The 17,053-nt window shown below is 40.6% G+C and overlaps 1 protein-coding gene and 1 non-coding gene across 2 annotated transcripts in view; one reads left to right on the forward strand and one right to left on the reverse strand.

The window, feature by feature from the left end:
- NCBP3 (nuclear cap binding subunit 3) overlaps positions 1–17,053 on the reverse strand; it is a 1,620,559-nt gene that overhangs the window by 1,274,381 nt on the left and 329,125 nt on the right. The window lies entirely within an intron of this gene.
- On the forward strand, positions 2,106–2,178 carry TRNAI-AAU. The gene has a single exon. It is a non-coding gene; the product is annotated as a tRNA-Ile (tRNA).

Below are 17,053 nucleotides of genomic sequence, written 5' to 3' on the forward strand. Positions count from 1 at the left end.
CAGTAAAATACAGTACACCAAAGACGCAAAAAGAGAGGATTTATAGACAGAATATTACATGTTAAATTGAGCAAAAAATGACAAACAAATTCATCTCTAATATTGAACATTCAAGAGCTCAAGGCAATCATTTCCAAACACAAAAGCAGCAAACGAGATGCGACGTATGTTAGGGATTGGTGCATTATGGGGAAGGGAGGAGCTCGAGAGTTTTTTTGGTGGCAATGAGCTAAAATAATAACAGACTCCGATCCAAACCCAGCTGTGGAGGAATGAATGAAAACTGACATTAGATCAAATAAGTTTACTACTGCATGCTGTAGTGTGATAAGTTGTATACAGTATGTGGTATTATATGGTTTATGTTCAGTAAATTAAAAAAAAAAACTTTTTAAGAGAAATGTTCATTTAAAAAATATTCTGTTTTCGAAGGGAAAACATGACATAAAGGACTTATGCACTAGAGGTCACTAGAGCACAGCATCATGGAAACAAAGTCCCAAACTAGAATTTTAGAGTTGTATACTGGTAGAATGCAACCGTTTCCACACACAAGGAAGGACCAGACGGCAAATGCATTCTGTCACCAGGCAACAGCCGTGTGCCTCTGTGGCATCCAGCATAGGTCAGTGTAAGAAATTTGTTAATCAGGCTGCTGAACAATTTTAACCTTTAGTTGTTAGCATTTGGAGGACACTACTTGAGGGCTGAAAGCGGCTGTTCAGAGTTTACAAGTGTCTGCAGAGTCAGATACGGGCTTGTTGTCCCCCAGTTCAGGTTCTGAAGGCAAACCGGAAGTGGAACCAGAGCCCATAGAGGTGGAAGAGGGTGAAATTGAACCTTTCCCAGTCCAAAGAAGTTTCAGGCAGTTTAATCCGGTAAGGCAGGTCTAATACCCCGGAATGGAGTTAATAAACTGCTGGGGATGAGGAGCAGAGCAGAATGGTAAGGCAGGGATCCTACTTACCTCAAGTCATGTGTTGTTATCTTGTGTGAGAGGTTATCCTCTAAGTGAATTGCTTATTAAATTGCTTGTGTCATTCCAATCAGTGCTGTAAGCCAAAAGGTTTTAACATGGGTCAGTCATGTTAACATTTCCTGTAGCACTGTAGCATCATTCCTTTGGACAACTGACAGTTTCATTTAGGCAGAGATTTGTGCATTATTTTGTTTAGCAGAAGTTGACATCTGTAGTCTGTGAAAAATATTTGACAGATCAGTTGTCAAGTTTCAAATAGTGTATAACTAGAACTATACAAGACTACTACTCTTGTAAACATAGCTTTCAACCTGTTAGCACAAAAAATCTGGACAACGCCAAAAATAATGGGGGGACACCCCCCCCCCCAAATAGGGACAAATATGAAATATTGCTATTATAAACTTAGAAAGTTGCTAGAATAAAAGGTCTTCTGTTACCATGCATTTTCTAAAGGATATGAAGCCTGAAATCCAAATGCCTGTCATTATTTAGTGCAGTCAGTCCTCAGTGATATGCCACAAAAATCCAAAAAACACATTTAATGAGGCACACACCAAAAATATGAGGCAAAAATCTAGATAGTTGAGAGGTATGGTTGTAAATCTATTGCTGGAAACAGCACTGTGAACTGTGCTGTGGTTTCTTGTTAAGAAAACTTTCAAATATTACATTTCTATTTTGTGAAGTAGGTTAACCTTTTGTAAGCATCTCTTTCAGCTTTGGAATTTCTTATTTACTTTTTAAAACAGAAAAGGTTTAGTATCTTAAACGGGGAACTAATTTTAATGTGTTGCCTTCTAGCTTCAAGGTTATAGTCTTCACTTCCGATCACACACTGTGCAGCTTTTCATGTTCTTTTTTTGTGCCCGAGTGGGTTTTCTCTGTCTGCTCAAATTTCCTCCCATCTACCAAAAAGTATGTTGAATAGTTTAGTAAAGAGGAGTGACTTAAGAAGGTAATAGAGAATAGGGAGGGTCTGATATAATGATTAACGTCTTCACCTCATAAACACAAAGTGCAGTGTTTGATTCTTACCTTGAGTTATTGGCTAAGCTTAAAATGAACCTTAAGGGCAATTAGCCTAGTATTCACCTATGAATTACTGGTTTTCCTAATATTTATCGGCCTTGAAGCTCAGGGGTTAGAGCACTGGTCTAATAAACCAGGGATCATGAGTTCAAATCTCATCAAGGCCTGTACCTGTCCTGTAAAATATAAAAAAGTCCAAGTGGGAGGTTGATATCATGGCTAAGGTGTTTACCTTATAGACAGAAGATGCAGGGTTTGATTCATACATGGGGGTAAATTGGCTAGGCTTAAAATGATCCACATGGGCAGTTAGCCTTATACTAACCTATGAACCTTTAAGAATATTTTTCCATCCTTATCAGAAACAGCAGAATTGGAATTAACTAAGTGCTTACCAGCAGTGGGATCAAATAAAGCCACAGCTGCTGAGTCAGGTTTGGGAATACTGTATAAAACTCAAAAGACCAAGGAAATTTGTACATCCTATCGGGCTATCAGAAAAACTGAAGATAGCAATGCATACAAACCCTAATGCAGAAAGAGCGTGAGGAATGGGTGCAAGTTCTAGAAATTCCTTCTGCACCAACTATTTTCTGAAGACCTGCAAAACCTCAGTGTCCTCCCCACTGAAAATGCTGGCACATTCTAGAAATAGTCTCAGAGAAAAAGAAACCCCCACATGAAGTATCAGAAACTGAGCTCTCCTCAGATTCTGAATCAGAAATCTGAGGAGCAACCCCTATATGTGTCCCTTCACCTTCCTATTCAGATTCTTGAAATTTTCAGAAAAAGAGGTATCTCTCGATCTTTTACCAGAAACTACTTTACAAAAAGGTCAACCACCTGAATTAAATCAAAATCAAATGTAATTCACTGTTAATGACCCTTAGACTGTTCTGTTGCTAGATTTTTACTATTATTGTGGAATGTAAAATTTCAGTTGTAATTCGCTGTTAACGACTCAGACTGTACAGTTGCTAGATTTTATTACCACTGTAGAATTTGTTTTTTTTTTACCGTATAATGCTGCATAAAGCTGTATGACGTCTTTGCTTTTTATATGTATATACCAATATGTTTGGCATTGTTCCTGGAGCTTTTCTCCCTGGGGCTCCAATGAAAACAGGCTCTTTTTAGGCCCAGTGGACTTCCCCATTCATCAAACTGAAATAAATAAACAAAGAAATTAAAACCAGAGTCAGACCCAATAAATTGTTCCTAAGGAAATACAAGGAGGAGCAGACACATTCTTAGTTTTCTTTTTGACAGGAAAAATGGGGCAGCAGCTTCCCCAAGGATTAGCATTCTGACACAAAAGGGAAGTCTTCCCTGTTCCCTCTCCCAGGAGGAGCAGCAGCAGCTCTCCCTTGCCCTCTGAGGAGACCCTCGAGGACATGACTAACCCCTAGTCCATAGTGGCAGCAGGTGCTACAACAGAAAGATCCAGGGTAGAAAAGGAGTGGTCTGAGGTACAACAAATGGCCACAGCAGTTACTCATCTGCAGCTGAGGCAAACTGCAAGCCTGCCCCAGTGGCAAAGGTTGTTTGCTTAACTTTTACTTTTTGTGGCTGAAAAAAGGACTGAACATGTGACCTGTGGTCTCTTCCATGGTCAAGCCAAAAATGGAGCCTTTCTCCCAAGAAAGACAAGCAGCAAATGGCGGTAAAAACTACAAGTCCTTAAAAATCACTTTTTTACAGAAAAACATAGTAAAAAGCACTTTAAATACAATTTGCCAGCCCCAAGAATCACTTTAAGTAGAGTTGCTGCTACTGAGATTTGTCTGCATACATCAACTGGACATAAGCTGATTTAAGTATATTTCCTTCATTTTATTGTGGTTGTTATAACTTGGGGACTGATTTCTCAGATCTAGCTCTGTTGAAACTGTCTTGTGTGTGTGTCTGAAGCTCTGCACTAGTTGTTAAACTGCACTGAAATTCCTTTAAGTGTTAATTAGCTTGGGGGGTTTTCTGATAACTTTAAAACCTGTGTTGGTTACATCTCTGGTAATCATTTTAAGTAGAGTTGCTGCTACTGAGATTTGTCTGCATACATCAACTGGACATAAGCTGATTTAAGTATATTTCCTTCATTTTATTGTGGTTGTTATAACTTGGGGACTGATTTCTCAGATCTAGCTCTGTTGAAACTGTCTTGTGTGTGTGTCTGAAGCTCTGCACTAGTTGTTAAACTGCACTGAAATTCCTTTAAGTGTTAATTAGCTTGGGGGGTTTTCTGATAACTTTAAAACCTGTGTTGGTTACATCTCTGGTAATCATTTTAAGTAGAGTTGCTGCTACTGAGATTTGTCTGCATACATCAACTGGACATAAGCTGATTTAAGTATATTTCCTTCATTTTATTGTGGTTGTTATAACTTGGGGACTGATTTCTCAGATCTAGCTCTGTTGAAACTGTCTTGTGTGTGTGTCTGAAGCTCTGCACTAGTTGTTAAACTGCACTGAAATTCCTTTAAGTGTTAATTAGCTTGGGGGTTTTCTGATAACTTTAAAACCTGTGTTGGTTACATCTCTGGTAATCATTTTAAGTAGAGTTGCTGCTACTGAGATTTGTCTGCATACATCAACTGGACATAAGCTGATTTAAGTATATTTCCTTCATTTTATTGTGGTTGTTATAACTTGGGGACTGATTTCTCAGATCTAGCTCTGTTGAAACTGTCTTGTGTGTGTGTCTGAAGCTCTGCACTAGTTGTTAAACTGCACTGAAATTCCTTTAAGTGTTAATTAGCTTGGGGGTTTTCTGATAACTTTAAAACCTGTGTTGGTTACATCTCTGGTAATCATTTTAAGTAGAGTTGCTGCTACTGAGATTTGTCTGCATACATCAACTGGACATAAGCTGATTTAAGTATATTTCCTTCATTTTATTGTGGTTGTTATAACTTGGGGACTGATTTCTCAGATCTAGCTCTGTTGAAACTGTCTTGTGTGTGTGTCTGAAGCTCTGCACTAGTTGTTAAACTGCACTGAAATTCCTTTAAGTGTTAATTAGCTTAGGGGGTTTTCTGATAACTTTAAAACCTGTGTTGGTTACATCTCTGGTAATCATTTTAAGTAGAGTTGCTGCTACTGAGATTTGTCTGCATACATCAACTGGACATAAGCTGATTTAAGTATATTTCCTTCATTTTATTGTGGTTGTTATAACTTGGGGACTGATTTCTCAGATCTAGCTCTGTTGAAACTGTCTTGTGTGTGTGTCTGAAGCTCTGCACTAGTTGTTAAACTGCACTGAAATTCCTTTAAGTGTTAATTAGCTTGGGGGTTTTCTGATAACTTTAAAACCTGTGTTGGTTACATCTCTGGTAATCATTTTAAGTAGAGTTGCTGCTACTGAGATTTGTCTGCATACATCAACTGGACATAAGCTGATTTAAGTATATTTCCTTCATTTTATTGTGGTTGTTATAACTTGGGGACTGATTTCTCAGATCTAGCTCTGTTGAAACTGTCTTGTGTGTGTGTCTGAAGCTCTGCACTAGTTGTTAAACTGCACTGAAATTCCTTTAAGTGTTAATTAGCTTGGGGGTTTTCTGATAACTTTAAAACCTGTGTTGGTTACATCTCTGGTAATCATTTTAAGTAGAGTTGCTGCTACTGAGATTTGTCTGCATACATCAACTGGACATAAGCTGATTTAAGTATATTTCCTTCATTTTATTGTGGTTGTTATAACTTGGGGACTGATTTCTCAGATCTAGCTCTGTTGAAACTGTCTTGTGTGTGTGTCTGAAGCTCTGCACTAGTTGTTAAACTGCACTGAAATTCCTTTAAGTGTTAATTAGCTTGGGGGTTTTCTGATAACTTTAAAACCTGTGTTGGTTACATCTCTGGTAATCATTTTAAGTAGAGTTGCTGCTACTGAGATTTGTCTGCATACATCAACTGGACATAAGCTGATTTAAGTATATTTCCTTCATTTTATTGTGGTTGTTATAACTTGGGGACTGATTTCTCAGATCTAGCTCTGTTGAAACTGTCTTGTGTGTGTGTCTGAAGCTCTGCACTAGTTGTTAAACTGCACTGAAATTCCTTTAAGTGTTAATTAGCTTGGGGGTTTTCTGATAACTTTAAAACCTGTGTTGGTTACATCTCTGGTAATCATTTTAAGTAGAGTTGCTGCTACTGAGATTTGTCTGCATACATCAACTGGACATAAGCTGATTTAAGTATATTTCCTTCATTTTATTGTGGTTGTTATAACTTGGGGACTGATTTCTCAGATCTAGCTCTGTTGAAACTGTCTTGTGTGTGTGTCTGAAGCTCTGCACTAGTTGTTAAACTGCACTGAAATTCCTTTAAGTGTTAATTAGCTTGGGGGTTTTCTGATAACTTTAAAACCTGTGTTGGTTACATCTCTGGTAATCATTTTAAGTAGAGTTGCTGCTACTGAGATTTGTCTGCATACATCAACTGGACATAAGCTGATTTAAGTATATTTCCTTCATTTTATTGTGGTTGTTATAACTTGGGGACTGATTTCTCAGATCTAGCTCTGTTGAAACTGTCTTGTGTGTGTGTCTGAAGCTCTGCACTAGTTGTTAAACTGCACTGAAATTCCTTTAAGTGTTAATTAGCTTGGGGGTTTTCTGATAACTTTAAAACCTGTGTTGGTTACATCTCTGGTAATCATTTTAAGTAGAGTTGCTGCTACTGAGATTTGTCTGCATACATCAACTGGACATAAGCTGATTTAAGTATATTTCCTTCATTTTATTGTGGTTGTTATAACTTGGGGACTGATTTCTCAGATCTAGCTCTGTTGAAACTGTCTTGTGTGTGTGTCTGAAGCTCTGCACTAGTTGTTAAACTGCACTGAAATTCCTTTAAGTGTTAATTAGCTTGGGGGTTTTCTGATAACTTTAAAACCTGTGTTGGTTACATCTCTGGTAATCATTTTAAGTAGAGTTGCTGCTACTGAGATTTGTCTGCATACATCAACTGGACATAAGCTGATTTAAGTATATTTCCTTCATTTTATTGTGGTTGTTATAACTTGGGGACTGATTTCTCAGATCTAGCTCTGTTGAAACTGTCTTGTGTGTGTGTCTGAAGCTCTGCACTAGTTGTTAAACTGCACTGAAATTCCTTTAAGTGTTAATTAGCTTGGGGGTTTTCTGATAACTTTAAAACCTGTGTTGGTTACATCTCTGGTAATCATTTTAAGTAGAGTTGCTGCTACTGAGATTTGTCTGCATACATCAACTGGACATAAGCTGATTTAAGTATATTTCCTTCATTTTATTGTGGTTGTTATAACTTGGGGACTGATTTCTCAGATCTAGCTCTGTTGAAACTGTCTTCCCACCCCCTCCCTGTTCTTGGATGTAGTTTAAATTTGGTGGCTTTTGCAGTGCCCGCCCCACTGTAGATTTGATCTAGGACACTCCCCAGTCCCTTCTCTTTACCGCATTCTCTAATAAACCCTTTCTGCACTTGCTTTTAGTCCTTTTTAATTTAATTACATTTTTTCATACTGTGTGTGGACTAATATTGCTACATACTCAAGTGTGCCAGCTTGCACTGCATGTGAATTGTTTTATAGCATTTACTGTCTGTTTTTTCCTTGTCGCTGTAAAAAAAAAAAAAAAAAAAAATTCTCTTGTTTTCCTGCCTTACTGAACTAGAGTAGTCCAGTTTCAGAGTTGCTGATCCCTGGGCTTTGTTTTTAGTTCCTGTTACTGATCCATTGCCTTATTAGGAAGGAGGGAAGTTTCTTTGCTTACCAGTGGGAGTGGGAAGCACTGAGCGCCTTTTGTCCGATTTGGTGAAGTTTCAGCCAGAAACTAGTAGTCCATTGGTCGCTTTGGGCCAGTTCCTAGCTCTTTTCAGCCCCTGCTATAAAACACGCTAAACACGCTTTTCCAGCTTGTACCAACTCAGCACAGATCCTCGTGGTGGCCTGCAGAGTGATCCAAGCAGCAGAGAGCTAAAAGAGTGACTTTCTACCAGATATAAGTATTTTGTGGCTTTCCCACTGTTATTAAGCTAGCGACTGCATTTCGCCTGTTTTACTGCTACTTTAAGTGATTTCTGCATTTTACACTGTTTATTGCACTTTAAGTTACTAATTGTTGCAAATTGTTTCTGTAGGCTACACACTAAAGTGCGCTAGCCGATTTACAGCATTTATAGCATTTACTGTCTGTTTTTTTCCTTGTCTCTGTAATAAAACAAAAAATCTCTTGTTTTCCGCCTTACTGAACTAGAGTAGTCCAGTTTCAGAGTTGCTGATCCCTGGGCTTTGTTTTTAGTTCCTGTCACTGATCCATTGCCTTATTAGGGAGGAGGGAAGTTTCTTTGCTTACCAGTGGGAGTGGGAAGCACTGAGCTGCCTTTCTGTCCGATTTGGTGAAGTTTCAGCCGAAACTAGTAGTCCATTGGTCATTTTGGGCCAATTCCTAGCTCCTTTCAGCCCCTGCTATAAAACACGCTAAACACGCTTTTTCCAGCTTGTACCAACTCAGCACAGATCCTCGTGGTGGCCTGCAGAGTGATCCAAGCAGCAGAGAGCTAAAAGAGTGACTTTCTACCAGATATAAGTATTTTTGTGGCTTTCCCACTGTTATTAAGCTAGCGACTGCATTTCGCCTGTTTTACTGCTACTTTAAGTGATTTCTGCATTTTACACTTTTTATTGCACTTTAAGTTACTAATTGTTGCAAATTGTTTCTGTAGGCTACACACTAAAGTGCGCTAGCCGATTTACAGCATTTATAGCATTTACTGTCTGTTTTTTTTTCCTTGTCTCTGTAATAAAACAAAAAATCTCTTGTTTTCCCGCCTTACTGAACTAGAGTAGTCCAGTTTCAGAGTTGCTGATCCCTGGGCTTTGTTTTTAGTTCCTGTTACTGATCCATTGCCTTATTAGGGAGGAGGGAAGTTTCTTTGCTTACCAGTGGGAGTGGGAAGCACTGAGCTGCCTTTCTGTCCGATTTGGTGAAGTTTCAGCCAGAAACTAGTAGGCCATTGGTCGATTTGGGCCAATTCCTAGCTCCTTTCAGCCCCTGCTATAAAACACGCTAAACACGCGTTTTCCAGCTTGTACCAACTCAGCACAGATCCTCGTGGTGGCCTGCAGAGTGATCCAAGCAGCAGAGAGCTAAAAGAGTGACTTTCTACCAGATATAAGTATTTTTGTGGCTTTCCCACTGTTATTTAAGCTAGCGACTGCATTTCGCCTGTTTTACTGCTACTTTAAGTGATTTCTGCATTTTACACTGTTTATTGCACTTTAAGTTACTAATTGTTGCAAATTGTTTCTGTAGGCTACACACTAAAGTGCGCTAGCCGATTTACAGCAATTACTGTCTGTTTTTTCCTTGTCTCTGTAATAAAACAAAAAATCTCTTGTTTTCCCGCCTTACTGAACTAGAGTAGTCCAGTTTCAGAGTTGCTGATCCCTGGGCTTTGTTTTTAGTTCCTGTTACTGATCCATTGCCTTATTAGGAAGGAGGGAAGTTTCTTTGCTTACCAGTGGGAGTGGGAAGCACTGAGCGCCTTTTGTCTGATTTGGTGAAGTTTCAGCCAGAAACTAGTAGTCCATTGGTCGCTTTGGGCCAATTCCTAGCTCCCTTCAGCCCCCTGTTATAAAACACGCTAAACGCTGTAAGCGAGATTTAGCTGAGTTACCACTGTTGCACACAAGAGCAGCGGTTAAACAAGGTTAAACTATTTGGGCCATCTAAATTCCACTCTTCCAATTTTCCTTAAAACTACCTTCCTCGAGCTGTACTGCTGATCTAACCAGCATATCCTATAACTGAAAAGTTCATCTCTACTTGATTCCCAAGTAGACTATTCTCGATCTGTAAAGCCTAGCACTTACTCCTACAGTACTTGCACCTTGATAAAGCACTCTTATTATAGATAGTACCCCACCAGCCTAAAACCCACTTCCCCGGAGTCCTTTGAAAGTCTCTTTATCTACTACTTCTAGTATGTCGAGGATCAGTTGCTAGTGTCATCTCCAGCTCAACTGGTGAACCTGGGAATATTGAGGCAATGTTACAACTGCCTCATGTACACAGACAATCCTCTCCTTCTCCCACAAAACACAAATACATGCGAGATGCAACTATACGGCCAAACTGGAGGCTGAGCTCTCTCAACATAGGACTGGCAAGACCAGACAGGAGGAGAAGGTAACCACACACAATACATACCCAGTCACACATGGTACCATCACAACTTCAAATCATACACATACTCACACAAAGACATACTCGGAGGCTCTGATCAAAAATTTACCAAAACAGCAGAGGCCACCAAAGCAGACACCCAAACAACTACCACCTCACGACCCAACACATGCAACACATAGACCACACAGTCAGAGTGTCAAACAGTCACAGCCCTTAAGGCCAAACAAAATGCCAGACACACTTGTCATTGGTGATTCCATAGTCAGACACACTGACGCCCCGCTCACCAGACTGAGTAAAGAGAAGGTCACAGTAAGCTGCCTGTCAGGCGCTAGAATCCGCCACATAACGCAAGCACTCAGGTCTCTCAACAGCAGGTACAAGCGACTCAGTCATTGTCCACGCTGGTGTCAACGACCTGAGACGCACCTCCTTGGACTACATGAAAAGGGACATCGAGGAGCTCTCTGATTATGTAGCCCAGGCAGGTATGACCCTGACCTTGAGCAGTATCCTACCTTCACCTAGAATGATGCCACAATACAGTGATAAGATGATCAGCTTTAATAATTGGCTTAAATTCTGGTGTCATTCAAAGGGGATCCAATGTCTGTCTGCCTGGGATGACATGCTGGACAAGCCACGCTGCCATAAGGGACGGCTTGCACCTGTCACCCTGGGCTTCCGGATATTGGCAAAGGCTCTTGCCACCCCATAGTGCCTTTTTAGGCAAGGCTCAAATTCTAAACCTACCACCCTAGAACACCAAAAGGAAAAAACTAAGGGTAATGCTGCTCAATGCCAGAAGTCTCAATCTCAAGATGCACGCACTCGAGGCCCTTCTCAATATGGAGAACATCGATGTCTGTGCTGTGACAGAAACCTGGTTCAAGGCTCCTGAGAGCACCCCAGCACTAACAGGTTTCACCTCATATCATGCCCGCCCCAAAATCCGGACAACACCAAGAAAGGAGGGGGTGTCCATATTCATAAAGGACACCCACACCTCAAGGTTGGTGGCAACGCATGATGCATCGGAGACCATCCAGGTGCAATTAACCATAGGCAAGACTGCTCTGCAATTTGTAGCATGTTACAGGCCACCCTCTCAAACTCAGGAACCTCACATGGCCTTCCTGAAAACATTGAGGGGATAAATGTATCTCCAAACACCATCATACTAGGTGACTTTAACTACCCTAATATAGACTGGGAACACTACTCAAGCCCGAACACTCTAACCCAAAGATTCCTGGAGTTCATAAACTCAAATGCCATGGAACAACTAGTCACCATCCCCACAAGAGGAGAAAACATACTTGATCTCATCATCACGAACATGGGATCAAAATGTTCAACACCGAAGTATACCCCTCACTGGTGAGATCAGATCATAAACTAATCTCGCTGGAGGTCCTCATCCCGCCCCCACCTGAAACAAAAAGACCACAGTGAAAAACTTCTCAAAAGCCGATTTCACACTTCTAAAACTAGTGTGGTCTCCTTTAAGGCCCCTGAGCCAGTGGTAAACATTACTCAAACCGCTGAATCACTTACAAATGCCTTCTACCAGCACCTACAGGACTGCATGGATCAGGCAATCCCAAACAAAACTAAGACTCTCTGTACCAAAGGCAAGCGTCCAGTCTGGTGGACCCCAGCCATAAACAAGCTCTACAACAAAAGGAGGAAGCTACTACAAGATAGAGCAAAATCCTTGAAAGGTAAGACACCTTTGATCATTATAAGTAAAAACTAAGAGCTCTCATAAAATCATCCAAGGCAAATTTTGAGAGAAAAATCGCCAAGGACTCTAAAGAGAATCATAAGGCCTTCTTTAGCTATGTTAGAAACCTAGGAGGAAACTCCCAGATATGCTCAGAATTAGTTCAAAATGATGTGAAAATTACTGAACCTACACACATTGCCAACATACTGGCTGACAGGTTCAGTGCAAACTTCTCCCCTCCCCAAAAGGAGAGATATCTATTCCAGAGGATTGTAGCCCCCAAACATCTCCAACGCCCAGGTGAGAACTGCCCTCACTAAGGCAAAAACACAGCATCCATGGGACCGGATGGTGTCCCCGGCTGTGTGCTTCATGAACTCAATGAGGAATTAAACCCACAGTTAGGACAGCTGTTTAATCTTAGCCTCACCTCAGGATACGCACTCAAGGAGTGGCGACGGCGACTGTGGTCCCACTTCATAAGGGCGGTGCCTCCACAGACCCTGGAAATTACCGCCCCATTAGCTTGACAAGCCTTATCTGCAAAGCCATGGAGAGGATCATAATGGAACTCATAAATAAAGACATAGGGAACTTGCAGACTTTGGATCCAACTCAGTTTGGCTTTGTCAAAGGCAGATCCTGCCTCTTAAACTTGGTTGACTTTTTCGAGACAGTCACCAAGGCCATTGATGAGGGAAAGGCAGTCCATACAGCCTACCTCGACCTGGCAAAGGCCTTCGACACAATACCCCACTCAGGTATCATCGAAAAACTCATCAGCTTGAATGTAAACCCATACATCACAAGATGGGTTGCAAACTGGCTAAGTGACAGAACCCACAGGGTCAGAGTTGCTGGAGCCATGTCAGACTCAAAGCCTGTCACAAGTGGTGTCCCACAGGGCTCAGTCCTGGGTCCACTCTTGTTCGCATCTACTTTTCTGAAGTACAAGCAAACACAGGAGGGTTATGGCTGACAAAGTTTGCAGATGACTGCAAACTGGGCGCCATAGTCGAAAACACATCTGACACAGATATCCTCCAGAAGGGCCTCACAGAAATGGATAACTGGTGCCAGAGCCATGGCCTGAAGTTAAACGCCAAAAATGCATAGTCATACCCTTTGGGAAAAACAAGGCTACCCCTAGCTACCATATAGGTGGCAATCCACTGAGCACAGAAAAAGTCATCAGAGATCTGGGGACCCAGGTTGACAGTAGCCTTCGCTTGACACTCATGTTGCTAAAGTAGTTAGGAAAACCTTCTATATCACCCACCTGATCATGAAGGGATTCACATCTAGATCAAGGGAGGTCATCGCCCCTGTACTCATCACTTATTAGACCTATGATTGAGTACAATGCCCGCTCGAATGTATCTGACCAGACACCTGCTGCAGCTTGAAAGGCCCCAAAAGTTCCTCACCAAAAGGATAAAGGGTCTCAAAAATATGTCTTATGCTGCCCGACTGAAAGAACTCCAGCTCTATTCAGTCTCATACCGCTTGCTCAGAGGTGACCTGTGCCTGACATATAAGGCCATGTCAAACCCAGATTTGATGAATATGCTTCACCTCAAAAATCTAGATCCCTCAGAACCACAAGGGCGGGAGACTTAAACCTTGACACGGTTATAAATAGAACGTGCTGGAGGGACAGATTCATCACCCAGAGACTCCCTATGCTGTGGAACAAAATCCCGGTACATGTGAGGCAGAGCACCTCTCTGGTCTTGTTCAAGAGGAATCTTGACCAATGGATGGGAGATTGCAGATATACCCCAGGGATTACTTCAGCGTCACTGCTTGACAGAGGCACAGCAAAATGATAGGCATAGTTTTTATTCAAACTAAAGGGGTGGCGAAAGCCACATAACTATGGGCTAGGCTTATAAATGCCCTTGGGCAGATAGCCTAGTATGAACCTATGAACCTATGAACCTAAACCTATAAAAATTAAAAGTAAAATAAACAATTTCTCCACAGAAAAATTGATTTTCAGTTACTTTTCACAACTTTAAAACAGACAGAAAAAAAAACAGAGCTCTTCTTTAAAAGTACAACACAGTCTCACGACAGTTCATTAAAACACAAAACTGCTAGCTTTAAAATAGCTTTTCTGAAGAGGAAAGTGATAAAAACACAAACATTTAAAAAAAAAAATAGAAGGTTCTTCCCCAAAGGGAACTTCCTTGCCCAGTAATGGAACAGCACCAAGCCAACAGATTATCTTTGAACGTCTTAGAGGGACATACTCTTCGGCAGCACTAAAGCTCTAAATAGCCTGGCACCCAATTTTGTCTTTTATTCATCTCAGCTCTAGCTGCCTGACAGTTTGGGCACGTGGAGGGCTGTCGTAAGCTTTGAAAGTTGGCTGGGTTTTATATCCCTGGCAAGATGTAAATCATACAGCAAAGGCTAGTACAGTACAGTACAGCAGTGATCAATATGAACATAGTCCAAGTACTCCAAGTAAATTATGCTCAAACAGTCTCTTGTAAAGCTACAAAAAAAACATCATCCATTCATCATCCAGTGCTTCATTAAAAATGAAAAAAAATGTTGCAGTAGATGACATCTAGCTGACCAACTACACATCCAGACAACCCCCCCCCCCCCTTTTGTTTCCCACATGCCTGCTGACCATTTGGTCATTCACCATGATCTGAGACCCATCCGTACTCTTCAGAAAAAAACAAATGCAACGTAAACATCTCATAGGCAGCCATTAATGTATTTTCAGTATGCAGCCCTACTGCCCCTCTGTGAGCTGTATACACACTCGGGAAGGGGTGTAATGGTATTGTAATAAGGAACAGTCACCTATTCTGCAAATGGCATAGCTTATCAGACAGCTTCACCCTTCAATCTTGAGCATGCACACTCCTAACTTTCAACCTCACCAACATACAGGAGAACAGGCAACACATTTACAACCAGCACCCAAGCCACAATCTGAACACAGGGTATTTAACTGCCTGATGTTATGCAAATAAAGCAAAACGGGCTTAATTTCCCCTCCCTCAATTATTTAAATTGTATTTATTCACTTTTTTATGGAAGCAGTTTTCAAAATGTAATGCAGGCTGAAAAAACACTCAGGAGTAACCTTTATGAGGCTGCAGTTTGCAGTACCTCAAGAAAGACCTGAACATCTAAGTGAGGAGCATCCTTCAGTAAACAAGTCTAAGAAATAAATGACACAGTATCTCGTTTAGCTCTAGATGCACCTCAAGGTATCTCTCAAAGTATCCAAGCAGTACTGTTAAGCATTTATGTACAATAATGAATGCAAAGCCATGTTCAATGGCGGTGATACAGGACCTCTACAAAGTACAACTGGAGGAAAGCGTTGCTCACATAATTATACAAACAGCTATAAAAATTATTTCAGCAGCTAAGCAACATAAACAGAACACACTGCTATATTAAAAGTCATGAAAGACAGACAAAAATGCTACACACTGTATGTATTCTACATGACTGTTACCCACATGATGTTATTTAAAAAAAAAATCTCAAGGACGCTCATGTACAGTTTAAGGCACAAGACTGTAAAGAAAGACGACAATTGAATGTTTTAATTTTCTGTACAACATCACTGCACTTACAGATGTATTCACAACCCCTTTTTCTTATTTTTGCACAAGGGGTTGGGGTGTCACTTCAATGAAAATTTGCACGAGTCTGTAAATGGAATCTGACATTAGCTAGTTAGCTAAAGTAACTAACTAAAAAGTAATCAGTAGAAATTAGCTTCCTGTTAAGATGAGCAGGAAGCCACAAACAAAGTGAAGCAATCCCCTCCAAAACTCCAGGAAAAGCATTGGATAGACTTTGTGAGGCAGCTACGGGATTAAAACTGGTGAGTTAATGTATGGGAAAGACATAGGACACTTCATGCAATGGTGGGAGGCATGGTTCTAAAACGTCCTGCAATTTGTAGAATGTTCCTGATTTTATTTCAGAATTTTGGTCTGTTCTTTGCAAAATTCATGGTTTTCTGGTAAACTGCAGAAGACTGCAGTCACTGTATAACAATGTACATTTGAGTTTCAGACCTTACAAATATAAGAAAATGCACACTAAAGCAAAACATGCTGTTCTACTAACTTTCTGAGAGAGAAACACAAGCACTACAGGGCTCAGTGCTGGGCCCTCTCATCGTTGGCATCTATTTCTCAGACCTTTAGACTAACACTCCTGTCCTATGCTATCTAAGTCTGCAGAAAACTGTAGACAACGTATTTTTATTTCATCAGCCATAGACTCAATTGCTCCAGCATGGATTATGACATTAACAATGGTCTCAAATTAAATGTGAAAAAAATGTGGTGTAGTTAGTTTGGGTAAACAAAACATTTTCCCATACCACACAAGTGGCACATCACCCCCAATTAGACACTGCTGTAAAGGCTCTAGGCATTATTGTTGATGATTCATTACCTTTTGACCATCATATCTCAACAACAGTTCTAAACTTCTATCTGGCTCATCTAATTGTCAACCACATCTTCTCTAGAAGCAAAGTCATATTAATTTCACTTTACTCTTCTCTCACCACACTCATTATTGACCGTAATATTCTTTTTGTCATGTATCAAGACTACACGAATCACTCAACCTGAGATATCTCAGATTCCTCACTAAAAAGATCAAAGGCCTCAAAAATCTTAGTTACAAGGATAGTGTATCAGCCGTCTCTCTGCAATTTCTTGCAGACTCTTGTTTGGGATTTCACACTACCATTTCAAGCCATGAAAGATCCAACCCTCTGATATTTTACTCCCTTCACAAAAAGTAAAGTTGTGTACACTTACCATAAATGTAGATGTTCGAGTGCATTCACTGTTGCAGTCATCACATTTGGTCATCACATTTGGGTTATCTGCTTGCAGTAGCCCTCAGTTGGCCTGATTAACAAAGTCTTGGGTCCTGCGTCGGTTGCTCTCTCTTCTTCCGTGACGTCAGGTTATCAGAGGTATAAAACATGCAGCCGACGACATTACATCAGTTTTTCTTGCCCCACATGTCCGTTGCCCCCCAATGAGAAACAATTAAATCTATAAATATACATGGTTATACCTCCAACAAAAAAGCAAATACATCAAAAAGCTTTTGAGCATAGTAAAGGAGAGTAGA

The sequence above is a fragment of the Protopterus annectens genome, chromosome 13.part0, assembly GCF_019279795.1.
Source record: "Protopterus annectens isolate FY-2018-M chromosome 13.part0, PAN1.0, whole genome shotgun sequence".
Lineage (NCBI taxonomy): Eukaryota > Metazoa > Chordata > Ceratodontiformes > Protopteridae > Protopterus > Protopterus annectens.